Consider the following 19,981-nt stretch of genomic DNA (forward strand, 5'->3'; position numbering starts at 1 on the left):
TCAGAGTCCAGTTTCATTCTTCTGCATATGGTTAGCCAGTTTTTACAGCACAATTTATTGAATAGAATATCCTTTCCGCATTGTAATTTTTGTTGACTTTGCTAAAGAGGAGTTGATTGTAGGTGTGTGGCTTTATTTTTGGGTTCTGCATTCTGTTTTATTGGTCTATCTGTCTATTTTTGTACCATTACCATGCTGTTTTCATTACTGTAGCCTTATAGCATAGTTTGAAATTGGGTAATGTGATGTTACTGGCTTTTTTCTTTTTACTTAAGATTGCCTTGGCTATTTGGGCTCTTTTTTGGTTCCATATGAATTTTAGAATAGTTTTTTCTAAATCTGTGAAAAGTGACATTGGTAATTGATGGGAATAGTATTTAATCTGTAGATTGGTTTGGGCAGTATGGACATTTTAATGATATTGGTTCTTCCAACCCATGAGCATAAAATAGTTTTCCATTTGTTTGTGTCATCTACATATCTCATTTTTTCTTTAAGTATTTTATTTTTTGTGGCTATTGTAAGTGAAATTGCATTCTTGATTTGGTTCTCAGGTTTGGTGTACAGAAATGCTGCTGATTGGCCAGGCGCAGTGGCTCACGCCTGAAATTCCAGCACTTTGGGAGGCCGAGGCAGGCAGAACACGAGGTCAGGAGATCAAGACCTTCCTGGCCAACATGGTGAAAGCCTGTCTTTACTAAAAATACAAAAATTAGCTGGGCGTGGTGGCATGTGACTATAGTCCCAGCTACTTGGGAGGTTGAGACAGGAGAATTGATTGAGCTTGGGAGGAGGAGGCTGCAGTGAGCCAGGATTGCACCACTGCACTCCAGCCTTGGAGACAGAGCAAGAATCCATCTCAAAAAAAAAAAAAAAAAAAAAAAAAAAAAAGAAATGCTGCTGATTTTTGTACATTTATTTTGTATCCTGAGACTTTGTTGAAGTTGTGTATCAGGTCTACAAGTCTTTTGGCAGAATATTTAGGGGTTTCTAGGTCTAGAATCATATTGTCAGTGAATATGGATAACTTGACTTCCTCTTATTTGGCTGCCTTTTAGTTCTTTCTGTCATCTGATTGCTCTGGCTAGGACTTCTAGTACTATATTGAGTAGTGGTGACAGTGCACATCCTCGTCTTGTTTCAGTTCTCAAGGGGAATGCTTCCAGCATGTACCCATTCATTGTGATGTTAGTGGTGAATTTGTCACAGATGGCTCTTATTGCTTTGAGGTATGTTCATTCAATCCCTACTTTGTTAAGGGTTTTTATCATGAATGGTTGTTGGATTTTGTGCAAAGCTTTTTCTTCATCTATCGAGATGATCATTTGGTTTTTGTTTTTAATTCTCTTTGTGTGATGAATCACGTTTCTCAATCTGTGTCTGTTGAACCATCACTGCATCCCAGGAATAAAGCCCACTTGATCATGGAGAACTAACTTTTTGATATGCTGCTGGATTCAGTTTGCTAGTATTTTATTGGGCATTTTTGCTTCTATGTTCATCAGGGATATTGGCCTGCAGTTTTCTTTTTTTGTTGTACGCCCTTGCCAGATTTGGTATCAGGATGACACTGGTTTTGTAGAATGAGTTAGGGAAGGGTCCTTTCTTCTTAATTTTTTGGAATAGTTTCAGTAGGATTGGTACCAGCTCTTTGTACATCTGGGAGAATTTGGCTGTGAATCCATCTGGTCCAGAGCTTTTTTGTGGTTGGTAGTTTTTTTTCTTTTTATTACTGATTCATTTTCATTACTTGTTATTGGTATGTTCAATATTTCTGTTTCATCCTGGTTCAATCTTGAGAGGTTGTGTTTTTCCAGGAACTTATCCATTTCCTCTAGATTTTCTAGTTTGTGGGCATAGAGGTGTTCATAGTAGTTTATAAGGATCTTTTGTATTTCTGTGGGATCACTTGTAACGTCACCCTTGTTATTTCTGATTGTGTTATTTAGATCTCTCTTTTTTTCTTGGTTATTCTAGCTATCAGTCTATCAACCTTGATAATACTTTAAAGAACCAATTTTTCATTGATCCTTTGTATGTTTTTTGGGGGATCTCAATTTCTTTTAACTGTGCTGTGATTTTATATATTTTTCTTCTTCTAGCTTTAGATTTAGTTTGTTCTTGTTCTTCTACTTCTGTTAGGTTCATGGTTAGGTTGTTTTATGTCTTCTTTATGAAGGCATTTAGCAGTATAAACTTTCCTCTTAATACAGATTTTCCCACATCCCAGAGATTTTGGTGTGCTGTGTCTCTATTTTCATTTGTTTCAAAAAGTTTTTTGATTTCTGCCTTAATTTTGTTTTTTACACAAAAGTCATTTAGGGGCAAGTTGTTTAATTTCCATGTATTTATGTGGTTTTGAGAGTTCCTCTTAGTATTGATTTCTATTTTTATTCCACTGTGGCCTGAGAAGCTACTTGGTATAAATTTGATATTTTTGAATTTATTGAGCAGTGTAAATGCTCCACTTAAAAGACATAGAGTGGCAAATTGAGCAACAAAAAAAAAGACTCATCCTTCTACTGTCCTCAAGAGATTCATCTTACATTTAATGATGCCCAAAGGCTCAAAGTAAAGGGATGGAGAAAGATCTATCATGCAAATGGCAAACTTTTAAAACCTGCAACAGTAAAAAAAGGACACAGTAGGGCATTACATAATGATAAGGGGTTCAATTATACAAGAAGAGTTAACTATTCTAAATATATACATGTCCAACATTGGTAAAGCAATTGGTAAAGCAAATTATTGCTGAAGGGGGTGCAGAATTGTTATGAGATTTGATTTATGTCCAAGCATGTGGTCAATCTTAGAGGAGGTTCTGTGTGCAGAAAAATTATTGAAACAAATGAAAATAGATACACAATATACCAAAACCTCTGGGATGCAGCAAAAGTAACATTAAGAGGAAAGTTTATCCTGCTAAATGCCTTTATGAAGAAGACATAAAACAACCTAGTGTTTTACCTAGCAGAAGTACATTGGTAAAGCAATTACTCCTAGACCTAAGAAAAGACTTTGACATCCACAGAGTAATAGAGGAGATGTCAACACCCCACTGACAGCAGTAGACAGATTATCAAGGCGGAAAACCAAAGAAGAAATTATGAACTCAAATTGTAAACTCTGCTGATTGGGCCAAATAGACATCTACAGAGTACTCCAACCAACAACCACAGAATATGCATTCTTCTCATCTGCATGCAGGACATTCTCTAAGATTAATGACATGCTCGGACATAAATCGAGTCTCAATATACCTTAATGGAAATTCTGCAGCCCCTTCTCCAAGCGAGAAACCTAGAGGCCCTCCTAAATTTTTCTCAGTCCCTCAGCTGCACATATGTAACTGGTAACCAAACTTATCAATTAAGGCTGGGCATTTGGCTCAAGCCTGTAATCCCAGCTTTGGGAGGCCAAGTCAGGAGGATTGCTTGAAGCCAGGTGTTCAAGACCAGCCTGGGCAACATATAAGATCCTGTCTCTACCAAAAAAATTAAAAAACATTAGCTGGGTGTGGTGGCATGTGTCTGTTGTCCCAGATACTTAGGAGGCTGAAGTGGGAGTACCCCTTGAGTCCATGAGGTTGAGGTTACAGTGAGCCATAATTGTGCCACTGAACTCCAGCCTAAGTAGTAGAGCAAGATCCTGACCCAAACCAAACCAGAAACAAAAACTTATCAATTATACATTTGAAGTAGTTCTCTGTGTCTTTCTCTCAATCCCAATTTTCACTAAGCTCAAATCTTCTTCACCTCTTACCTGAACTATTAGTCTCCTCGTTCATTTTCCTGCTTTTAGCTTTATTTCTCTCATTACGTACATATGTAATTATTTATTTATTTATTTAATTTATTGAGACAGAGTCTTGTCCTGTCACCCAGGCTGGAGTGCAATGGTATGATCATGGCTCAGTGTAGCCCCCTTGTCCTGGGCTCAGGTGATCCTCCACCTCAGCCTCCCAAGTAACTGGGACTACAGGTGCATGCCACCACACCTGGCTAATTTTTTTGTATTTTTTGTAGAGATGGTGTTTTGCCATGTTGCCCAGGTTGGTCTTGACCTCCTGGCCTCAAGCGATCTACCCGCCTTGGCCTCCCAAAGTGCTGGGATTACAGGCATGAGCCACCATGCTTGGCCCATAATACAGTGCCGATTATATTATCAGAACATTAATTATAACATTAGTGTAACAGTAGCTCTTTACATATATAGCATATATATCATATATGTCAAACATAAATATATATATATTCTGTTTAACAGTCATTAGTAATGCAAAAGACAGGCAAACACAAATGTTGGCAAGGATGTGGAGAAAAGAGAACCCTCTTTCACTCTTGATGGGAATGTAAATTAGTACAACCACTATGGAGAACAGTTTGGAGTTTCCTTGAAAAATTAAAAATAGAACTACCGTATGATCCCACAATCCCAAAGAAAGGAAATCAGTATATCAAAGAGGTATTTGCATGCCCATGTTTATTGCAGCACTATTCACAGTAAACAAGATTTAGATGCAACCTCATTGTCCATCAGCAGATGAATAGATAAAGAAAACGTGGAATATACACAATGGAGTACTATTTAGCCATAAAAAAGAATGAGATCCTGTCATGTGCAGCAATTAGAGGTCATTATGGTATGTGAAATACACCAGGCACAGAAAGACAAACTTCACATATTTTCATTTATCTGTGGGAGATAAAACCTAAAACAATTGAATTCTTGGAGATAGAGAGTAGAATGATAGTTATCAATGGTTGGGAAGGGTCATAGATAAGGGGGAAGTGGTGATGGTTAATACATACAAAAATATAGTTAGAATGAGTAAGATCTAGTATTTAATAACACAACTGGGTTACTACTGTCAACAGTAACTTACTGTACCTTAAAAATAACAATTGGATTGTTTGTAACAAAAAGAAAAAATAAATGATTGAGGTGATGGATTAAGAAAAAAGTTCTAAGTAGCTTCAAGTTCTTCCTAATGCCTATAGGACAGGTGCAGACCCCTTAACAGAGCATACTTCACCCTTTTAATCTTCTACTTTAAACTCTGATTCTTGCTTTCATTCCCAGATAGTTGGTTACCATCCTGTAGGCAAAGAGTGAGCATACTTCTGCATGCTCCTCAAGGTCTCCTTGCTATGAAGTCTTCCTAGAATGTTCCTTTCCTTCCCTTTATCAATTTACTTGCCCCTCTCTTGTTTGTCTGCAACTCCATACTTACAAATCTTTCAGTGTTTCTCATATTTTGTTTCAGGTAGCTGTTTATATGCATGATCTCCTGCTGTGAGCTCCTTAAAGGTAATAACTATGTTTTATTCATCTTTGTTTCCTTAGCTAAGAGTCTTGCAGGTAATAGGTACTCAGCAAATGTTTGTTAAATGAACATTGAATGTGGAAAAGCCATATACTAATATGGCGAAGGCATCATTGTGGCTTCATTAAACCTGAACCATGCAGACCAAAGGAGTTTTGTGTGAGGGAGAGTGGCCAGGATTAGTGGAGATTCTTGAGATTGGAATGGAAATAAGCTAAAGAGGAGTTCCAGTCTCACCCAGGTCCCTGGAGACAGTTGATGCCTTAAGATGAGTAAGGTTTAAAACTCGATTCTTATGAATCTTTGTTTTATTTCTCAGGGATTTCCCCCAAGCTATAAACATTGAGATTTTGTTAGGCAGATCCTTATTCCAAAAAAGAATACCTACTTGTGTTTTAATTGTTTGGAATTGGGGTCCCTCTTTACTTTATTTCAGTAATTTTTGTGCTTTTTGATGCTTTCATTTAGCTGAATCTCAAAACATCAATAAAATCTTTTCTTGCCAAGGTCAACAGCTCCCCCAAGAATCTTGCGAGCGCTACTCTCTTCCTGACATTCCCATTCCCTCTGCCTTTTCCCCACTCTATTCTAGCACTTCAGTAGCATTTTCCTGTGATAGAGCTATGTAGGCTGGCATGGGCCTCCTCTAGACTGAGTTACCAGAGGGCAGGCAGGTATCAATTTCATAAAGTTCTCTGCTGCAGGGCCTAATAAAGTGATTTGCATAATAGAGACATTTAGAAAGTGTTTGGTGAATAAATAATTTAATAATGACAATGACCTAATTAAGGCAGTGCAGAGGGAAACATAATGATCTCAGGAGTAATTCATAGATATTCTTGCTTGAAAAGGTTTAAGTAGGTTGTTTGGTTTAATTGCTATATCATCTAAAACCTCAATTTCCTATAGCAACTAGTACCGGATTGAGAGGACATTTTGTGCTGTTCAGCAATGTGAGGGAAGCTGCCGCTGGAAAGGGGAAAGGAACCAGTGTTTGGAGGGAGGCCATGGAACAAGATAGAAAATCCTCAAAGGGAGCTAACTGTCTACTTGCACTCCTGGAAAGAGTCGGGGAATGGAGGGAGGGCAAGGCTACTGTCGCAAAGCCACTCAGAGCCAGCCACAGTGTTTGTGTAGGGAGGGTAATTTCTGATAAAAATAGAGGAAAACTTTATTTTTTTTTGTAAACGTTAAGCACTTTAAAAGCAACTGTGGGAAGTTTTAATCATAGGGTGGCTCTTTCTTTCTGAAAGAAGAAAGAGGCATTTCAGTTTTAAATTCAGTGGGTTGAAATGATTGTGTCATTTCAGCTAGAGAGGAGCACGTCAGCAAGTGGAAATGTTTTATCGTGGAAAGTATGACTTGAAGATGTCACATTTAAAATTTTAAAAAAGTAAATAATTTCTGTAGTTGGCTTTCTTCCTCCACAAGAACATTTAGAACTTTGCTGCATTTAGAAAGAAAAAGTACAAATTTCAGGCAACATATTCACCATTGACATAGAAATAGAAATCTTACTAAATGGGCTGGGTTTCTTAATATGGTTAAGATATGCAGAAAATAGAACAAAGATCGCCCCTTAGCAGATAAACTTTGCTAGAGGTATTGTGGAAGATTAGCCTGTGAGTTTATTTAAGTATTTATGCTTGATTATGGGAGTTAGTAGATAAAATGAGATGCTGACTAAATTGTAAGGCCCTTGGTTTCCAACTCCCTGTCTTACTTATCACTAAAACATCCTCTGTAGTTCATTGACCTGTTAGACATTTGATACGAATTTGCTGAATCAATGAATTTTAGGATGTTTGGAATGTAAGTCTGCATTAATCATTTAAAGATGTCATCAGCCACCAGTAAGTATTAATAATGATGATAAAGGCACTGTTTTTAAAAAGATTAATATAGAAATTAGAGGTATAAAATGATGACTTTATGGATTGTCTTCTTGAAGCTGGCATTATTATATGTTTGAACTAACCTGTAGTTTATGGAATATGACAATTTTCAGGACAGTGTCTTTCTACAGAGCCATCAAACCCAATAGTCAGATTAACTGCCCGAATATGAAGAAACGTTGAGAATCATGAAGCTCTCGAGGTTATTAGTTATGACTAAAAAACATTGAATGAAGAAACTACCGGTGAGAGTAATTAGTTGCTCTCTTTATTTAGCCAATTGAAAGATACAGCTAATTAGAAATGCATTTTGCTGACAAGAGACATTTTCTAAAGTGATTTTTTTCACTTCCACTGTTAGAACTTTAGGCAAATCCCTTTCTTTTGTAGCCAGGCCTTGCATGCATGGCAATTTTTTTTTCCTTAGGAGAATATGTGTATGCATATCAAGTAAGGCATATTGTCCACAGTTTCTTTCTAGATGTGTGACATTGTTTTTTCCCTACAGAATTTTCATTTATAATCCAAGATTCTTCGTTAGTAGTAACAAATTACTTTGCCTCATAATGGTCTATACTTGGAGCATGCTGGAAAAAGAGTACAGATGTTAATTTTTTTTATCACAGACATTCTTAAGATAATTAAACTAGTTTTTTTGTTGTTGTTGGTGGTGTTTTTTTGTTTGTTTGTTTTGGGACAGAGTCTCATTCTGTCATCCAGGCTGGAGTGCAGTGGCGCAATCTCAGTTTACGGCAACCTCCGCCTCCCAGGTTCAAGCAATTCTCCTGTCTCAGTGTCCCAAGTAGCTGGGATTACAGGTACCTGCCACCATGCCCAACTACTTTTTGTATTTTTAGTAGAGATGGGGTTTCACCATGTTGGCCAGGCTGGTCTTGAACTCCTGACCTCAAGTGATCCGCCTGCCTCGGCCTCCCAAAGTGCTGGGATTACAGGAGTGAGCCACCACCCCCAGCCTAGTCTCTTCTTTTTTCATGACATTTCTGTTCAAGGAAGTCTGTTTTTGTTTTTGTTGGGGTTTTGTTTGTTTGATTTTTGCTCATATTGCCTCACTAAATGCATTGTTAAAACCTGGAGTTATTCTCTTTACTAGGGCAATCTCTTCCCACTTAGGGGATTTGGATTCTGACGGCCTGGATTCCAGTTCCAGTCCTGCCATTTACTACCTGCGTGGCCTCAGTTTAGCATCTCTACTGCTCAAACCCTCTAAGTTTAAGTTTTCTCACTTGTAACATGGGGAAAATAACAGTTAGGTTGTTGAGAATTAAATGAGATGCACTGAAGGCCCTTAGCTGCCCATAGTAGCACATAGTAAGCTTTCTATGATTATTGTTATCGCTGTAGTTGTTTATGTCTCTGCTCCTTTGTCCAGCCTTCCTTCTTCCTATTTTTTTTCCCCTCAGATAAACTCTCTGAGGGGAATTGGAGGAGTTCTGTTTTCCAGGTGCTTCCTAATACCCACTGGATAACATCCAAGCTCCTGAACATGGTACACATATTCCCTAAGATCTGCGCTCTTGCAACCTCGTCTTCCCACTTTAAAATTTGTACCCTGGTGATACTGTCTTTCAGTGCCTAGCACATCACATCTTGCTTTGAATTTATGTGTCTGTGCTTCTTGTGTAATGTTTGTCTGCCCATTTTTACCTTGCAGACTCCAAGTCTCCAATCCATTCTTCCAAGCTCAGGACAGAGCTTGTCTCCTCTGGGAAGCCTTCCATGAGGCTTTTCCCTTCTTACTACTGAGCCAAGTACCCTCCTTTCCTTTGGATTCAACTGCACTCTGGGAATAGCTCTGTCATTATAGACCCTGTTACTTTGGAATGATCTGTTTATGGGTCTGTTTCTTTCTGATGGAATAAATTCCGTGACAGCAGGGACCACATATTATTCATTTCTGTATCCCCACCATCTAGCATGCTATGTGGTTCGGTGTATACCAGCCAGGGTTATTTGTAGAACTCTTAAATTGACCTCACTGGGATCCGGGGGATGAAGGCAGTGACGAAGGAATTCTTGCTTCCTTTAATGGGGCTTGCCCGATAGTGGCCTGACTTTAAATTTCTTTCAGACAACTTAACTGGACAGATAATTTAGCTATTCTCCAATTTGCAGTCTTATTCCAGAAGGGACTCTATTTTAAAAGGTGGAATTCATATGTTTACTTTATTGTAGTTTTTTTTTTCTTATGTCATAGTATAGCTTTTTTGCCAACCACATGTATTTCCCATTTACTCATTTTTTCTACAGAACACATATTAAGATAATGGACTTTCTAAACACATGAGACAAATGCCTACAAAATGCCTGAAACAAAATGGCCCATCAGCAGATTTTCTCATAGAAGAAACCTGTAGGCACATAATAGAATGCCTCTCAGTACAAAAACAAACAAGCAATTACCTGTGCTGCTTCCTGTGGGAAACTCAGCATCCTACCACCCATGGTGATGACTTCTGTGATTTTTTTTTAGGAGGGGTTACATCATTCTAAGGAAATTCGTTCATATGTTTCTCAACAAATGCACATTTTATTTTCTTGGACAGAAAACAAAGTATATGTTTTTGTTCAGGTTTATTTTCCTCTTTCTCTTTTGTTTCTTTTGCTTTTTAAAAATAAATATTCAACATGCAATTTAGAATAATAGTACAAAAGGCTGAATGGTGGTCGTCATAGGCTGATAGTGGGGAGGGAACTGTGTGTTCAAGAAACATCTGGAATGTTTGTGATGTGGTAGTTGCCTAGAGTGTCTTCCTCTGGGCTTTGACATTAAACAATGCCTTCTAGAATTTAACTCAGTCAAGATTTGTTTAAATTGCAGACGTGTATTGTTATTAGTCTGATAAAAATCATATTTGATGAATCTGCTCTTAGTTTCCTTATCTGTATTATAAAAGCTCTTCCTTTCTTATGTTAATCCAACATTTTCAAGAATAGTATAAGAATGGAGACTTGAAATAAGTAATATTTGGAAATAACAGTGAGAAAAGGTTTTGAAAATTCAAAAGGTGAAAAATCTATCTAGCCCCAGTAGATAAATGTCTATGGTGAGAATTGGTAAGTCAATATACTTTTTATTTTTTATTTTTCATTATACATTATCAATTTATAATTATATAAATTTATGAGGTACAAAGTGACATTACAGAGGATGGGAAGATGATGATCAAAGTGTTCAAAAATCTCACTGAGGCATGAGGAATATATATATGTGTATATATATATACACACACACACATATGTATTTAGTTCTATTGCACAGTGTGGCGAATATTGTTAAAAATATTGTATAGTTCAACATAATTTTGAGAGTAGCAAGAGCCCTGATTTTGTATTTTTCTACTTAATATTAGATAAAATACTAGTCATTTTCAGTTTGTATCTTTTGATCAAATTTTGGCATCATCTTCTTTAGGTATGTAGAAGAATCATCAATTTATCTAGAGTTTTATAGAAAACTATCTATTTGAATAAAAAAAATCCTCAAGTTTTACTTAAACCTGAAAGTTGCTATATTTGTTGTTTTAGTAATGATAGTTTAAATGAAACAGTTTTATGAAATTTGAAGTTTAACAAGAAATTGCTAGTTTTGAAAAGTATGTTTTAGATATATAGACTAGAGACAAATGATGACGTATTTTGTACTTTCTATCCTGAAATCACGATCAGATTTTAATAGAGAGTCTTTAAAGTCTCATTTCATAAGCAATATTTTTTCAAGTATCTACAGAAACTATATGCTAATACTGAGAAGAAAACACTTTAAGGAGTCCATAATTATTAATTTATCCTTCTTGATTGTATGGTTTGCTCCTCATACCCTCTGGATGCTCAGTCGTAGAAAAAAAATGTGATCCTTTAACTGTGGAGTTAGAACAAAAGGTCCATTTTTTGCCCACTGCTTATAGAAATTAAGAGACAAAATTTTACTTTTAGAGAGCTGTGGTCTGATGGAAATGCGGGTGTTCAGAAATAGCTTCTGAATTTAAAGTTGCATTTAAAGTTGGCATTTCTGTCCAATCTGGTTGAGAACCTGAAAGCGGTTCCACATTTCTTCATCAGGAAGTCAGGCTGACTTGTGATGAAAGATGATGAAGACAAATCCTAAACAGGGCTTCCTGTTTGTTTAAACCCCCAGCCCAGGAGAAAATCACTTCCAAGTTTCCCTGTACAATCATTGTAATATATTTTCTTTTCAGATTGTTAGCAGACTGCTCAGTTTGTGCTTGGCATTTCAATTATAGTGAAAAAGGTGAAACCCAGAAGACTCAAGGAATTCTCATTAGGAGTCTGAAATTTGATAGACTTTTAAAATTAACCTCTGCTTCTTGTTCTGTCTTTAGTAGGCACATTATTCATTAAATCATAGGTATTGATTATCTGCTCTGTGAACAGTTTTGAATTGGTTACTGTGAAGGACAGGAAAGAAGACAATATAGCTTTTGTCCTCAGAACTCTCTCACTCAAAAAAGAAATCAGGTTGAAATACAGAGAAAAATTTCAATTTAAAGATGACAACCATTTTTAAGGAAGGACTGGATTGTTTCCCTAATATGAGTCCTTGTGCAAAGTGAGATGTTTTGTTTTGTGAATGACTTTTTGGATATTAAACAGTAGCAAAGAGAGGCAAAGGAATCAGGGAAGAGTGAAAACTTTGGAAAAAGACTTAGATGCTTTTGCTAGAATGCTGGGACATCTGAACCATGTTTGTGGAGAGGTAATTAACGTAACCTTAATGTTAACTATACTTAATGTTATATATGTTTATATATATAGCTAACATATACGAAGCATGTACTTCACATTGACTACTGAGCAAAAGGCTGTACTGGCATTTCCTCATGTGCCCCTGGGAATAGTCTTATGATATAGGTGGGATGCATTTCCTAGAAGAAGAAATTGGGACAAAGGTTAAACAATTTTTAAATAATTGACACTAGTGTCCATGCTTTAAACTTCTGCTCAAGGTTTTGCTTCTAAAGAACATTTTTATTTCTTCCTTGCTTTTCACATTTTCACCTGCTTTCATGTCTTTTTTCCTTTTCTCATCTCTATCATCTAATTTTCTCCCTTGATTTCTTAACCCTTCTTACGCTTTCTCATGTGTTGCTGGTCTGTCAAAATTTTCTTGTTTGACTGATGGTTCACTGAATACTTCTGTTGCTGTTGTATTCAAAACTATATACATGGATGATTGCATTTTTTTTTTACTTTTGCAGTCTAATGTAGATATAAAATGCTGAATACATGTACTTTGATTAGAAATGGAAGTAAATATCAACTAAAGCCTAACATAATTCTTTTTCATAAAAGGGGCAAAGAGGATATGAAGGAATAAGACATTTATTGCTAAAAGCATGTGTCTGCACACACATTCACACACACACACACACACCTGTTTTTTCTGGGGAACAAATGGTAGAGGTTCTGCCCATAAAGGACAGGCATCCTGTTTGTTCACATTGTAAAGCTGTCCAGCAAATTCTACCTACCACAAGTTAACTGTCTATTAGAACACAAGGATTCCATGTTCCTGTCCATCAGCTTCTATCAATCTAGTGTGGCAGAAATCTTCTGAAGTTTTAGCCTATTGAGATATACACAAATTCTATCAAGGAACTCTCTATAGAACATGGCACTATCTTTATGATTTGGAGTGCCAGTGGAACTTGGTCATAATCAGTTAGACCCTTAAACTAAAATGATCTGTAGGGGACCCATTGTCTTTTATAATGCACATTATTTTCAAATGAAACCATGGTCAGGATGAAGGCCAGGCTGCCACTTGGAGATAATATTCTGAGTAACAATTTCAATAGGAAATCATGCTCTGCGTGGCTGTAGAAGTAATTCAGAAGATGGATTGCCTTGATCGGGCCAAAAACCCCTCAAACTGTTCTATTTATCTCTTTAGTGCTTCAAAAGCCTTGTAGTTTCAATGATTACATAACAATTTGGCATATATGAGTTCTCTGACAAGGTCCAGAATCTCAAATTGTAAAAATTAGTTTAACACAAAGTCCAGAATGAAACAGATTGGCAGAGCAAGTGTTTTTGCATCATTCCTGACCCTTACCAGCTAGTCATTAATGATTTTGCCCAATACAGAATTCTGAGACTATTTCCCTTCTGGCTGTTTGAATAATTTACCTAGCAAGGTTAAAAAAATATGCAAGAATATCTTTAATTGAACAGCAGGGACCTGTACTACCATGTGTTCATGAGAAATGATGCAGGGGAAGTATTTTTTGACCTGTATTCTGCTGTCTTCCTTGAGAAGTTTATGTATCAAGGGAAGAGATGGGACTGCACAGGTCTAGTTTTTAGACACTGGAAATCCACATACAATGTTGTTGGAAAAGTAATACTGCTGCTGGAATTATTTAAAAATTCACTGGAGGAACTGAATATTTGCTACCATTGAAAAGTGTCCATTTTACATAACCTAGGAAAAAGCAGACTATAAAACTAAAAGAACAAAACCAGTCCTGTAAAAATAAAATTAAAAAAAGCCAAAGCAAAACAAAGACCAACCAAAAAACCAAAAAGGCCGAATATATTTACAAGATTCTGTGTGTGTGGGCGTAAGCTTAAAAACGGAAACAAAATAGACACCAAGACGCGAACTGTTTGTTCTGCTCCATTTGGCTAAGTTCTTAAAGGTTACAGGAAGAGAGTGTACTTATTGCTTAAGATGATGATAATTTATATTAAAAAATAAATACAGGCATGTGAGCAGGAAGGGGAAATTGCTTCATTAATTACCTGGTTATCTTATCAGGCCTCTATAATTTTTTTTGTTTTCTGGAATGCAGAGCAGGCTTCATGAGGAGTACTGAGTTGCTTTGGCAGCAGCTAGCCAAGCTGAGTGATTTGCAACACTCTGTTCACTCTGCATTTATGTTTCATAATGTGAGCATCTGCCTGGGTGTGTTGGTGCCACTCGGTGTACATCCCTTCTCTCAGCTAGAGGTCCAAGGAAGGGCCAAACTGCCTCCCTCTGAACTTTCAGTTAGCACACAGTCGATGCTGCTCAATCCTCTGTGGTCAGGGCAGTTCCTGATTCTAACCCCCCACTCCATAAGGCAAGCTCTAGAAAGCAGGGTTCCTGAAAAGGAACAAGAAAGAGGTGATACCAGGCGAAACCATCAAAAGATGTTTGTGGTGACATAAGCCCTATGGGTTTAAGTGCCCTTCTTTCAGTTATGAAGTCATGCAGTGGTTACCTCTTGCTGGGTGACTTTATTCTTTTATCCTTTGTAGAAATAAACATGTAGAAATTTTGTAATTCTGGCAAAAAGCCCACAGAATCTATGTTTAGAAAGAGAAACAAATAATGCTAAAATGCAATGTAGTGTATGTCATTAAAAATATTTATCTTTCCTTGAACTTGGACAAAATAAATTATTGTGTAAAAATTATTTATTTTCCTAATTTAACTGCAGATTTGAACCTTAATCTTATTATTACTTTTTTTTCCCTGGAATCTCTATGTTCAAAACCACTTCTCTATCTTCCAAAGCTGTGATATTTGTGAACTCAATTTGCACAATCTCTAAATGATGCAACTGGTAGCCCAAATTAATATGATAAATTACAATTATTTCCATACATTGTAAATCTTCTCTTGATTTTTTTTTCAGTCCAGAGATCTTTTATTTTTTTTATACCTATTATGACATAAGGAAGAGGTTCCAGCACCCCAGGCTCCTTCCCATTGGTTCTCGCACAGTGTGCTTTTCTGGATGGAGCACGCTGGCACTTCAGTTACTCTTCTCTTTGGCTTCCTTCTCTATCTGATCATTTTCCTTCACGTGTTTCAGGAAACTATCTTGTCTCCTAGAGTGCTTAATGTGCTCAGTATGCACATTAATTCTCTTGGCAAGAATCTTGTCCTTCATTGTTCGTTCACAACAATGCCAACAGCATTCTGGGTAACATTCTAGACTCTTCCAGTTTTGCTATGGCAACATTTGTGGGACATTCCTTTTTGAACAGTACCCATTCCCTGGATGTCTACAATATCACCTTTTTTTTTTCTTTACGGTTTCACATGGATGTGGCCAAAGGAACAACTCCATGTTTCCTAAAAGGCCGAAATAATGTACATGGGGTGCCTCTCCTCTTCCCCTTTGTGTTTCCCATTTTGGTGGATCACTGGAAGATGGCAGTTCTAGCTAAAGGAAGACTGTCTCTTGATTTTAAAGGATGAGGCTTTATAATATCTAGGCAAATGGCCAGAATGGAAAATAATCTGTACATCACAATAATAATGATAAACATAATAATAAAAATAGTAACAATAATATTAAATTACTCCACATTTTGTGTTTTTTGAAAAGAAAATAGAGGGGAGGAAGAATATGTTTCCTCCCCCTCCCCCTCATACAACTTTCATGAAAACATATGTCTCAAATGTGATCCATACACAGCCAACCTGTGCCAGTATGTCAATACAAAATGACAATTGCAATCAGATATCCCCCACAGGCATTACACAGGATTACCTGCATTTTCTAAGATGTTGTGTTTTAGAAAATTGACACAAAACTGACATCAGACAATCCTGGTAAGTAAGATTGGCGATCCATTTAATAGAAATCTACAGTGGAGGAATGGTTTTCACTGGATGACTTCTTGATGTTGCTGGCCGTTTAAGTGGGAGAGATTGCCAGCTAAGAGTAAATGTTACACATATATATATTTCTTCTTCTTTTTTTTTTTTTTATTTTAATAATAGAGGGTCTCACTATGTTGCCCAGGCTGGTTTTGAACTCCTGAGCTTAAGGAATCCTCCTGCCTTGGCCTCCCAAAGTGCTGGGATTACAGTCTTGGGCTACTGTGCCCAACCTTAAATATTATATGTTTTTAAATAACATTTTATATGCTTTTGTATACGTTACTCCTTTTTAGTCACATGTAACCCCTGTGAGACAGATGGGGCAGAAATTACATATTTTTACACAATAGGTTAGGCGATTTGATTACAATCAGTACTGGTATGTGTAACCTAGAGCTAGGATTAGGACCAGGCTCTCAGACTTTGATCAGCACATCACACTGCCAGGCTTCTTTCGGCTGAGCTGGTGGGGCTCCTCTGCTTCCTCCTTTCCTTGCTCTCAATCGCTGTGCTGTCATCAGCAGCTGGGAGCGGCAGTGCATTCTTTTCTTCCCTCTCGAAGAGTCCCACGTTTCGTAGGAATTAATAAGAAGCTCCCCTCCATGAAAAAGTTAGAAATCCATTTCTTTTCCAAGCCCCTTTTACTTCAGTTAAAGAAACTGAGATCTAGATGCAAAAGGAGGCCTGAGCGACAGACTTGGTGCTCTTTCGGCTCTATCACATTAGCTGACATCAGTGTCACTATAAGAAACAAAAAGAATCTATTTAAAAACACAACTGATTACAGCTATGTCTGCCCCTAGAAGAGGAAAGCTCCTATGGCTGGACACCATGGCTTTTTATTTGGAAAGCTTCCTTGTTATTGCCTTTAAATGAAAAAGGTTAGGCTTCCATTCCCTCCTCCCCTGCATATGGTGGTGCTGGAAGGTCTGAGCAGCAGGACAGCAGGCAAAGCATTGCTAGAGACATGCCAGCCAATGAGAAAGCCATGTGGACTGGGGTGGCAGAGTATTTTTAAGAAGAGGATGTGTCAAAATGAATATTAATGTAAAGGGCTCTGATGCCACCTCCCTTGTTGAAAAAACTTCAGTATAATCTGCTAAATAGATACTCCAATGCCTTCATTGAGTGTCGTTTGTAGGGTAGAGGAATTGAAAGAGGGGACACAGGTACATCAGAGTCCTCATTGGAAGAATGAAAATAACAGCTGCTTGAGGCTAAAGTCTAGATTTTGGTGGATACAGAAAACTTCATGTAGACTGTAGGGCATATGCCACACAGATCTGCAGAGATTTTGAGAAGAGCAACAGCCTTCTCATTAGATGTGCATTTGTTGATTTGATGGAAATCTCAAGGTCATTGTAACTTCAGTTGACTTCTCCCTTACGCAAAGAAGAGGCTAAAAACCCTTATTGATTACTCTCAAGAAATCTGAGGAGAGGCCGTGGCCGCTCAAGTATCCTAAAAAGGCTTTTGGATTTATGGAACTATGGAAACTAAGAGACTTTAAATATCAACTGGTTCAACCTTTCTCTACTTCCTTCTCCTTCTCATCCTTTTTGCAATAAAGGAATCAAAGACTTAGATTCAATATCCAATGTACACAAGGCTGTTGAGTGATCATAGATGCAAGACTAGAATCTGACTGTGGATTCAGAGTCAGAAGCCCTGGGTTCTGGTCCCTGCTGCATTTTCTTGTTTTCTGTACCTTCTTGAACCTCAGGTCCCTCTCTGTAAAAAGAGGAAAGTAAAATCACATCTCACAGGGTGTTTGGAGGACGCTATGAGTTAATGTGGGATTTGAAAACTGTAGGAATGTTAAAACATTTTATTGGTATGATTTATGAGGTTATGTGTGGTGCCAACGATTATATGAAGAAGATTATTTTGGCTTTCCTGAAAAAGTAGCAATGCTATAGTTGAAGTGACTTCACTGTTCCGCATGTCTGTGTGTGCACATGTGCAGATCCAGGCCAGGGATAGGCAGTGAAGTTTATAGAGTGTCTTTTGGGATAATGAGCTTTTGGGCTCTTGATAGGCCTTCTAAATAATACATTGTTTTTTTTTTTTTTTCTTTTCACAGGAATTAGAATAATAGCTAAAATTTCTCACTTTTTTCTTAAGGAAGTTAGGAACACATCTTAATAAATCAAGAAGTTCAAACACATCATCCGTAGCAGCTTGAAGTAGACTCCTATTCTGTTTAACCATGGCTTTTGAGAATTAAAATCCAGGGACACTCCCTAGAGCCAGTCGTGAAGAACAGAAGGGGAACTACATGCCACCAGTCTATGGGAACTGTTTCAGCAGCAGATCATCAATGTCTCCCCGTTAGAGCTGAACAGTGCCTGTGAGACAAAAAGGCAGATGTTAAGGGGAGGAGAAAGAGGTATAGGTGTAGGGACTAAAAGTTGATGTGGTATCATTCCTATGAAAAAAAAATCAGATTCATTTTTATCTTTCCTAAGCACTTTTATGTTTGGTGAAAAAAAAAAAAAAAGAGCATGTTAGAGACATTATTTATAATGGTCATGCCTCAAATCTTGTCTTTACTTACAGTTTCCGTATCCAAAACTGTCTTAAAGCTTCCAGTCTTTTTAAGCCTGAGTATTTTAATAGAAGTCAAGTCTCTCCTGTCAGAGTGCTTTTCCCTAGACATGTTTGCCTCCAGGCCCTGAAAAGAAAAGAGTCCATTTTACACCCTGAAGCAGAGAGTACCCCTCTGTTCTCTTCAGACAGTGTGGGGAAGGATGTACCCCTTTAATCTCAAGAGGCAAGAAAATATCGAAGCAGATGACTTTGGCAGATTTGCTGAAGGCTGGCGGCACGTTGGCCGGGTTGCAATCAGTGGCCTCCAGAGTTCAGCGTGACGGGAAGTGGGGGCTGCCGCTCTGCCTGGTTGTTAGTGAGGAGCAAGAGAGCCTGATGATTAGTCCTTGCAGCACTGGAGAATGTTCCCATATCTGGCCCAGGGGACAGAGAGGTCCCAAAACATCCCAGACATTTGGTCGTCAGCCCTTTCATTCTCTCATCACTCAGGAAGTTAGAGAGAAAATAAAAACAAATTAAAGCATTTTTTTTTAAAGCACTCAAGTTTTTTCTTACATTTTCCATTTCCTTTTACAACACAGTTTTTAAACCTTGTGATGAAATGCTAAGTCACAGATGTAAAGGTGTCAAGAAGTATAACTGCACGTTCCACACACAACCTTAGCTCCTCTGAGCATGCAAAAAAACCAGGAATTAAATAACTTGCTGATTCAACTTTGTCAATACACTGAATCATATTAACAAGATGTTAATGAATTAGTGAACTTCCCCAAAAGGTGAAGAACAGCCATGAGTGTCAGCATTATCTTGAGGTGATAGGGAGAAAGGATGGTGGGAGGGCTTGGGAGGTAGCAGCAGCACCAGCAGAGAAACAAGGGCCAGGAAACAGGCCTCCTGCAGGGTCAATCACTTCCTCCTCCTGCCTGCTTAGCCCTGCTCTGCAGACACACAATAATCACCCCAGCGGGTCTAGGGATCAAATGACGGCACTGCTGAAGGATTAAGAGCAACTCTATCCTCTTGGCTTGGACTTTGGAATTTTCATTAAAATGACCTTGGGTGTGGTGAGAAAGGAATTCAGACAACAGGGATCAAGTCTTAAACATCTCACCTGGGAAAACAACCGAAGGGCCCCTTCAGAGAGAGCTTTCTTTCTGGGACTCAGGCAAAGTTGTCACACTTGTTTTCCGAACTGTTTCTCACATGGGATTAGCCTCCAGATATGTGAAAAGTGAGGAGTTGAAGGGTCTGAGGTAGGCAGAATGAGGCAAAAAAATAAACTACAATGTGCTAGTGGCAGGCCGGACTTTTTAACGTTCTCAAGGCTCTGTAATGGTTGACTTGTTGAGAGATTGCCCTCTTCCTCTCTTCATCTCATTGCTCTCAATGGAAGGAGCTGGGGGGCTCCATCTGCAATTCATAGTGGGTTATTGTAAAAAGCACTGTAGAGACTGGGTTGGTCTTATGTAGGCAGCAGCCTGTAGTCCAGCAGACATGGATAGATGGCTGCAAGCTTGAGACTTAGAATGGTAATTGGTGGCTGGGCACGGTGGCTCACGCCTGCCTGTAATC

At 38.0% G+C, this 19,981-nt stretch overlaps 1 long non-coding RNA gene across 5 annotated transcripts in view; it reads left to right on the top strand.

Annotated features, from left to right (window-relative positions):
• Positions 1-19,981, top strand: part of LOC106998488 (uncharacterized) — a 397,362-nt gene that overhangs the window by 178,857 nt on the left and 198,524 nt on the right. For all 5 annotated transcript variants that reach the window (XR_013417556.1, XR_013417553.1, XR_013417557.1 and 2 more), the window contains one exon: positions 5,267-5,310. This is a non-coding gene — a long non-coding RNA (uncharacterized LOC106998488). The remainder of the gene's footprint in view (positions 1-5,266; positions 5,311-19,981) is intronic.

The sequence above is a fragment of the Macaca mulatta genome, chromosome 5 (genome assembly GCF_049350105.2).
Source record: "Macaca mulatta isolate MMU2019108-1 chromosome 5, T2T-MMU8v2.0, whole genome shotgun sequence".
NCBI lineage: Eukaryota > Metazoa > Chordata > Mammalia > Primates > Cercopithecidae > Macaca > Macaca mulatta.